This window comes from Dama dama, chromosome 1 (genome assembly GCF_033118175.1).
Source record: "Dama dama isolate Ldn47 chromosome 1, ASM3311817v1, whole genome shotgun sequence".
NCBI classification, from domain to species: domain Eukaryota; kingdom Metazoa; phylum Chordata; class Mammalia; order Artiodactyla; family Cervidae; genus Dama; species Dama dama.
This window is the reverse complement of record NC_083681.1, coordinates 61,568,915-61,577,992: the sequence shown is the minus strand read 5'-3', so window position 1 is coordinate 61,577,992 and position 9,078 is coordinate 61,568,915. Positions and strand designations below refer to the sequence as shown.

The window sequence follows — 9,078 nt, the reverse complement described above, 5'->3', positions numbered from 1 at the left end:
GTACGAGAGCAGTGAGCGGGCAGGGAAGAAACACCCACCTCTTTTGCCCCCACCCGCAGACCTGCTGTGCTTCTGGTTTGTCTGATCCAATCAATGGTCAGAGGCAAGGGGCCTGGGAGGAAGCCTTGCGGCGACAGCATCTCAGAACACAGAGTGTGGATCAGGTTGAGCAAGGGTAGTGGGGAGAAGAGATGCGGGGGTGAGGGGAGGCAAAAGGAGAATAAGCAGCCCAGGTGATGTCTCTCTCGCCACTAACTTCTTAGATCCCTCTCCTTTGGGGAGAGAAAGTAAGTTTGGCTGGCTGCGTCCCTTGACCCTGACTTTGTTCTAGAGCAGAAGTCCACAGCCCTTTTGGCGTCAGGGACTGGTTTCATGGAAGGTGATTTTTCCACAGACTAGAGGGTGGGGGATGGTTTGGGGATGAGTCAAGCACATTACAATTATTGTATGCTTTATTTTTAATCTAATGCTGCCGCTGATCTGACAGGAGGTACTGGTCCGTGGCCTGGAGACTGGGGATCCCAGTTCTAGAAACGTATGCTTCCCCGCAGTACTGCTCCAGCTTTGGGCATATCCCCAGTCACAGTGATAGGTTCAGAGATGGGCTTCTGTTATGATCTAATTCAGGCTGAGACCAAGGTGCAGACCTTTTGTTTGTTTGAACTGTTGAGGAGATAAGCTCTCTTTTTTTCCTGGTCAATCCAAGGCTTGAAATTTGGCAGCAAGCTGACCACGTGGTGAGGCCTTCACAGGGGAACTCACGAGAGCAAGCAGATTGCCTAGGGGTGGTGCGCCATGAGCTCAGTCGCTCAGTCGTGTCCAACTCTTCTGCAACCCCACGAACTGTAGCCCACCAGGCTCCTTTGCCCATGGGATTTTCCAGGCAAGAATACTGCAGTGGGTCGCCATTTCCTCCTCTAGGGGATCTCCTTGATCCAGTGATCGAACCTGCGTCTCCTGTGTCTCCTCTATTGGCAGGTAGATTCTTTACCACTGAACCACCTGGCAAATCCTGATCCTGAGTCCCTGGATCAAGCCGTACCTGACACAAACACTCATTTCTCAATGAGGTGAGACAATACACTCTAGTTTAAGTGAGACCAGTTTTTTGTTTGGAGCCAGAGAATCCTGGCTAAGAGAGTAAGTCCAGATTTATCACTGGAGCCAAGACCTGCCTTCCTATAACTGTGTGAACCTCATGTGAAGTCCACAAATCTAACCACCAAAGCATGCAAGAGATGATGATTCTCCTGTGCGTATGAGTACTTTCACGTGTGTGTGTGTGTGTGTGTGTGCAGCTGTGTTTGAGCAATGCCATTTATTGTCAGCATGCACACTTCTCAGACACAAAAACCTTTCTTTTTGAATATCTGCATGGCATGGACCTCATAAGTCTCAAAGACAGCAACTTCCAAGGTAATTACAGAGATCTGATGATAACCATAGCAACGCAGTGATTCTGAAATGTAATGTCATGCAGACCGCTGAAGCTCAGAGACCCTGATGGCAACAGAGTACCTGCCCAGGTTGTGGGGTCTTGCATGGCTTTTCTTTTCCTTGAACAGAAGGGCTTCTCACCACACAACACCTCCCACAATGATTCTTAAAGTTTTGAATTTTTTACAGACCAGAAAAATGTCCAAAACAAAAGTACTGACATAAAGTTGCCAACTTTACTTTGCTAAGAACAGTTCACAAAAGAGATAAAACAAACAACTGCCATCTACTATTAGCATCATTTCATAAAAGAAAGGATATTTTCCCATGTCTGAAAGGAGAGAATAAAAGAGAAGCCCTTCAACAGAGCACATTTATCTTTAAGAGAAATGCACGACTTTGGAGATGCTGCGCCTCGTGGGGCACATATACATGGCGAGGCTGCCCGGATGAGGGAGGTCTGCAGGGCCTAAAGCCACTCACTCTGCCTGCCAAGGCATGAGGCCAGCATGGGCTGCGTCCACTCAAATGAAGGGGCACTTTTTCACTTGACACAAAGAGTCTTCTCGCTTGCCAAACTGTGTGCTGACGGGGCTGTATCTGCCAGAAAGGGCAACCTTTTCTCATCTGCACAAAGCACTTTTGGGGCTGGCAGTGGCTGTGCTTTAACCAGCACTTGGCACGTAGTAGGTGTTCAATAAACATGTACTTACTGGCTGTTGCAGGGCTGACAGAAGTTCCATCAAGGGCCGTTCCCGGTCTGCTTGCTGACTTCGGGGGCCAGGCAGTCAGTCCTTGGCTGTGCAGCTACAGGAAGGCGTTTCATGTCTTTTCTCCTCTCACAGTGCCTAAATGGACGTCAGTGGAGAGGAAGATTACAGAAGCCTCTCCTGCTTTGTTCTTTTAGAGGACCAGAAAGAAACCAGCCTTGTTTTTTTTGTTTGTTTTTATAAATTCAAATCTTTATTGAATTTGTTACAATATCGCTCCCATTTTTTTTTTTTTTTTTTTAATGTTTTGGTGTTTTGGCTATGATGCATGTGGGTGCTTAGCTCCCTGACTAGGGATCAAACCCACACCCGCTGCATTGGAAGGTGAAGTCTTAACCACTGGACCACCAGGGAAGTCCCCGAAACCAGCCTTGTTTAAGTGCCTGCTCTGTGCCAGGTAGGACTTCGTCCTGTTAACCTCTTCAGCATGTTTTAAAGCTCAGGTGTGGAGCCTTTGAAGGGTTAAATAATATGCTCCGGGGCACCCAGTAGCCCACTGAGATTTTGACTGCAGCATCTGTATCGCTAGGATTTGTGGAGTTTTGCTTTCCACACTGGGGTTTCGCCCTCAAGAAGTGCTCAGTGAATACGTGGAAGACTGTCCTATGTTCCTTGGAAACTGCCCAGTCATGGGGTTCATGGTCAGCTTCCCATCTCACTTCTTGATGTATCTGTCACTGCTCCACCTCTACCTCAGCTCCCCGCCCCCATCCACCCTGGGTCAGCATGCTAAGTCTCTTCAGTCGTGTCTGACTCTGTGTGACCCCATGGACTATAGCCTGTAAGGCTCCTCTGTCCATGGGGTTCTCCAAGCAAGAATACTGGAGGGGGTTGCCATGCCCTCCTCCAGGGGATCTTCCTGACCCAGGGATCGAACCAGTTTCTCCTGCATTGCAGGCAGTTTCTTTACCGTGTGAGCCAACAGGGAAGTTATTTAGGAAGCAAGTTTAGGAGTTAAATCCAGGTAGATTCTCTCCAGGCCACATCTTCTCACACAGCTCTTCTGCTGAAGGATCAGCAACCCAAACCAGTATTTGCATCAGAGAAGGCCAGGACTTGTGATCCAGACACGGCTATTCGCATGAAGCTATTACATTGCCTGCAGTATTGTTGGAGGTGACACCAGAGGGAAGAGAGTTCCTCTTTTTGTAAAAGTGAATTTAACCAGCTCAGCCCTCTTTGCGGCTATGCCACGTCTCTGTCATTTTATACAGAATGTCCTTATGTAGAGGAAATATTGGTTTGCTTTATTATGTGTAGCTCATCATTGGACTTGGGACCTATTAATAAATTTGAAATATCTGATAAAGGGCTAAAGAGGGGAAGGAAAGGAAGGCTCTTAAGGAGGAGTAACAATAAATACCCAGGGAACTGCATTGTCTTCTCAACCACATCTTGACTCTCAGTTGAGGTCAGGGGACTCTGGTCTCATGGGGGCCTTAGTGCTCCTGGGTACCAATGCTGCACAGAGCTCTCTGTGGTCCCTTCACTGCTTGGCCAGCCTGGAAACTCCTTTATCAGATACTTTTCTTTCCTTGCTCTGTGTTTGCAAGCCAGAGAACAAAGTGCAGAGTGAACAGACGGGGTGCAGTCTGATTGGTATAAAGATTCTGGTTTTAGACGAAGAGAGAACAGGAGAATAGTTCACACCTAACATTGATCACAAGTCTACAGTTGTCAGACATGTGTTATATATTAATCTCCCTTATTCTGTTTCACAGCTGAGGGAACTAAGGCCCAGAAAGGTGAAGTAACTTGTTTAAAATAAAACCTCTAGCGAGCAGGAAAGCAAGAACTTGAACCCAAGTCTGTCTGGCTCAAGGTATGCCCTATGTGATTGATTTCAGAAGGCCCTAGTTCTCTTCTTGTCCCATCTGTTCTTTAGGGTAGAGGTCAGGTGCCTGGGCTCTGGAGGCAGAGTACAGGGGTTCAATCCCTGGTTCTACCACCTCCCGGTTCTGCTACCTGAGCTCCAAGTTGTGTAGACAGAGTATCACTATGGGTCACCATCACTATAGGTCAATGTGGGAATGTGTCTAGGGGAGGTAGGATCTGAGCTTGATTGACACTGGGAGACCTGTTGGGATTTGGATAAAGAAAGAGCTCAAATGAAAGATACTGCTGTGGGAGGGGGACGGGAATCAGCAAAGATGCTGAAGGTGGGAAACTCACACTGAAATTCACACTGAAGTGCCTACTGTACTGGGCATTCGATGGTATCTCTTCACTCATCTACTTGCTCAATGTTTCCATCGGAAACCTCTGGTGGCGAGTCACAGAGAGACTTTTCTCAGACTGAACTAAGCATCACGTTGTCCTGTTAGTAACTCAAGGGTTGGGTTATTGGCTCAGGTAGACAGGCATCCAGCAGTAGAGTGGGATTCACAGTTCTTACAGGAGGGAGATGAATTAGGCTAGAATGATGGGAAAGCAAACGGAGAAGAAGGTGGGGAACTTGAAGAAGAGAGCTCAAGAGTGAACCAAGAACTTAACACCGCAGAAGACAACAAGTAAGTGGAAGACCTATTTTGCAAAAGTCCTGTTGTGATTTGTTTTTGCTGGTCGCTTCTCACCTGACTGGAGAGTTAAGGGAGTTTATCCCCTGTTAGCCTCTCTCTCTGGGATCCATCTGTCTGTAGAGAGCATATGTGTGGCTTTGCTCTTAGGGGAGACAGGGCAGTGGGACAAAGCCCGTGGCTTCTCCAGTGAGGCCTGCTCAGGGAGAACACATCTCTCTAGCTCTGGGGCTCAGGGTGGGGGGTCCGTAGTAATGGAGCTCACATGAGGCCAATGAGACGTGAGCAGAGGGGATGTGCTCACCCCTGGGTGGAGGCTCTGAGAGTCAATGTGAGGCTTGCCGTACTAACATTTCCCTCTCTGCCACCAGGATTGGCAGTTTTCCAACTGCTGTGTTCCTGAGTGAAGCTGACATGGAGCAGAGCTTCAGCTGGCCCAAAGTGGGCATGTGATGCGGACCAGAAATAACTCTTTGTTTTTAATCTGCCACTCCTGGGTTGTTGCTGCAGCATAAGCTACCAGTCCTAATGCAAGGCATACTTGTTACTGCGCATCTAAGCCACACTCTCCAGCAGTCATGTCAGAGATGGATGGACATCTCCACTGCCCCACTTTTTTCCCCTTTGCTCAAACTCTGATGGGATAGAGGCTCTTATTTCAGCTCCCTTACACTCTGATAATGTCCAGTTTGCAGAACTACAGGTGATGATGAATCCTGCACTTCAGTCTACAAAAAGGAAGGTTGGAAGCATTGGTAGAAAATGTATTGGTGAGTTCTGATGTTGTGAAGTGAGTGGAAGATTATTTAGATAAACGGATTAATCTGATTGAAATGGTTCCCAGAAGTAAATGTCAATGAACCAGACGTGGTAATTTCTTGCTCATGAAGTAGTGTTAGTATGCATGTGATTTGAACTTTATGTTAAAACACAAGCACAAGATTGCCTCTTGGGCTATGGATGGTATAAATGGGCTGGGGCCACCATGAATGAGAACGGTTTGTGTCAGATATGGTTAGCTCAAGCAGGATGATGAGTGAGAGTGGAGCTTCCTAGAATGTGGTGGTGAATCACAAACAATACGCCAAGGCCAGAAATATATATATTTAGTATAGAAATTAACACAAAGCTATCTGTAAACATCTAAGCAGATTCCAAATGTGCTGGAGGTTTTGCTTCAGTGCTTCAGAATAACAAGTGTTGCCTTCAGAGGGAACAATTGTCCTCTTAAAAGTGTGTGCGGGATCTAAGGAGAGAGAGAGTCACACAGTCATGTACACGTTTCCCAAATTGGATTGCTGTTAAAATGTCTGCTCAAAGAAGGGTTCTGTGATTCAATAACAAAACAAACAAACAAGCAAAAATCAAGGAAATATGGAGTTAAAGAAGTTTCTTTACTGCAGAACTCCTCAAGGGCTTTAATACATTAATGTTGATTGTGATTCTCCAAAAGTAGGCAGTAATCACTGCCTGACTTTTTTTCTGAGCTTTTCTGACTGTGGAACTCATAGCTAGATTAAGAGATGGACAGAGGGATGGAAGGATAGAAAGATGAAGGGATGAATATGGATATAGATATATAAATATAGTTCTCATTTCACTCTGCTATTTGTAAATAATGAAGAATACTAAATGAACCTGTAAGTATACCTTTGACTGGATAAAGAGACCTCCTTTGATATGAGCTCTTAATGAAAATAAAATCAGCTAATTCGATTAGGGTGCTTTTGAGTACAGGAAACAGACTTTCCTTTAAAAGGACTTGATATCAATTTTTTGCTTCCCCGATGGCTCAGCGGGTAAAGAATTCCCCGGCATTGCAGGAAACACAGGAGACAGGAGATGCATGTTCAATCCCTGGGTTAGGAAGATTTCCCCCGGAGTAGTAAGTGGAAAATCACTTCAGCATTCTTGCCTGAAAACTCCCATGGACAGAGGAGGCTGGCAGGCTACATTCCAAAGGGTTACAAAGAGCCAGACACGACTGAGTGACTGAGCACTTACCCAAACAATGAGAATGTCTGTTATGTCACATAAGAAATCTGGAGGCAGGGTGATTTCTGGATGGTTAATTCAGCCGCTCTACAGTATTCTCGTGAATTCTGAACTCTTGTGTTTTATTTCTTTCTGCTCTGCTTTGCTCAGCACAAAGGCCATGTCTCCGTCCTGATGGCTAGACCTTACTGAGGTTTCCAGCACTGGGCAAGTGCAACTCTACCCAGAGCTGGAGGAAAACATTTCCCCTTTGGTGGCTTCTTTTCTAGAAACGAAATGTTTCCTTGTAGCCCCTGGTAAACTCTCCTTTAGGTTCACATGGCAGCGTCTGCGTTGCTCACCTGTACTCTGAATGTACTGGGAGCTGGGAAGGTGAGGGTTTGGCATTTTGAGTCTCCACTGGGAGAGGTGGGTCCTCCTAGCAAGGGAATGGGAAGTGGGGCGGGGGGGGGGGGGGCCTCTTTGCTGAGAAGTGGCCGGGGTGGGGGTGGGATCTCAGCAAACTTGGTAGACAGGCAACCAGGAGTGCTTATCATACAATTGTGTGATCTAAGTTCTTAGTCTGGGTTCTTCAAAGAAACAGAATATGATAATACTGTACACACACATGGGCACACACACATACACAGCTACACATACACATGTGTGTGTGTGTGTGTGTGTGTGTGTGTATAATATACACATTTTGGGCTTCCCTGTAGCTCAGCTGATAAAGAATCTGCCTGCAATGCAGGAGACCTGGGTTTGATCCCTGGATTGGGAAGATTCCCTGGAGAACGGAAAGGCTATCCACTCCAGTATTCTGACCTGGAGAATTCCATGGACTGTATAGTCCATGGGGTCACAAAGAGTTGGACACAACTGAGCAACTTTCACATATATATGTTTTAAGTGTGTATTTAAACACATGGGAGAATCCCATGGACAGAGTAGCCTGGCAGGTTACAGCCCATAGCTTCACAATACTGAGTTCAAGTTGTACATGCAAAGACATTTAGTACAAGGAATTGACTCACATGATTACAGAGGCTAGAAGTCTGAAGCCCTGCAGTTGGCAGTTTCATTGACTCTCTCTTATATGCTGCCAGAGCCTCTGTTCCCTACAAATGCTGAGTCAAGGACTCCCAGGAGGTATCACACATAGACTCAGAGATTTGTTGTCTTTAAATTGCCACACAGCCATGGTCATTCTCTCCTACCCTGGCCCCTTGCAGATGTCAGTTGCCTGCACGTTCACTTGAGGTAAGAATATTGATATCCATGCCAGGGCTATGTCTCTGCTGCTTCCAGGGTGGCATCCTCAAGGACTCAAGAGCTGGGTTTTAAGCAGAAGTGAGCAAAAATCCCTTCAAGTTACATAGAATCTTCTATGAAAACCACTCCTCCAGCTTCTGCAGCCCTTCTCTCCATAGCCCACTCATTTATTTAACAAACATTTAATGAGCATCTACTGTATTCTAGCTGTATGCTGAACAGTGGCTCACAGGTGGTTGGCAGCTGGGCTGAACCAAAGGTGCCTATTGTGTTGGCATTGGGATACTGGAGAGTCGGGCAGATTTTGCCTCTTCCTCAGACCCAAGTGCCCGGAGGCCACAGTGCTGGCTCTCCTGAAGCCTTGGCAGCTAAAAGGATGAGGGCAGGAGGACACGTAAGGATTATGCAATGATGACCTTTGACAGTAAGAACCATTGGATCTTTATTGGATCCTCTGCTGGCTTCTGGCTAGTATGTTATTTTGGAACAGAAGTAGATTAAAACAAATAGAGCTTCTCCCTCTTTTCTTATCTGCCCTCTTCTGAGATTTTCTATCCATGCCTGAGCCTAAAAACACCAGAGGATGGGGAGCTGATAAGCTCTTTCTACCCAAACAGGACTATGTATTTTAAAGGAAAACAAGGTCTCCATATTGGTCAACATAGCCAGGGATGGCACAGCTTAAGTTAGTTGGGTTCTAAATTTAGTGAGCAGAGTAAAGATCACTGGCCATTAAACTAACCCTTGAGAATTCAAAATCCCATAGGTATGATTTTGTGGATCCCAAGCTATAACTTAATATGTCCAACAGAACAGTTTTTCTGTGAACAGGGGAACTGTTTGCTATTTCTATACTTGCGCACCAGATGAGATATTTGGCTTCTGTTTAGGAATCATAATATTGCAAAGTAGCTCTGCTTTTTGTTCTTTGTTTTATTTTGGCTAAGTGTGAGCAGTTTGCATATATTTAAATAAGTGTGTCAATGATGTGAACTCGCTGTAATGTCCACTGATGAATAATATGTCAGTTATTTGGTCATGTAACATTTAAAAAATAATTCAAAATCATTCCTATTTCCCACCCACCCAAGTTTTTACTTTCAAAA

General features: G+C 45.8%; 1 long non-coding RNA gene across 1 annotated transcript; it reads left to right on the top strand.

Annotated features, from left to right (window-relative positions):
* The first annotated feature begins 773 nt into the window (after nucleotides 1-773).
* On the top strand, nucleotides 774-6,439 carry LOC133062386 (uncharacterized). The gene is made up of 4 exons (XR_009694156.1): nucleotides 774-1,070; nucleotides 2,283-2,604; nucleotides 3,929-4,029; nucleotides 5,095-6,439. It is a non-coding gene; the product is annotated as an uncharacterized LOC133062386 (long non-coding RNA).
* The last annotated feature ends 2,639 nt before the right edge of the window (nucleotides 6,440-9,078 follow it).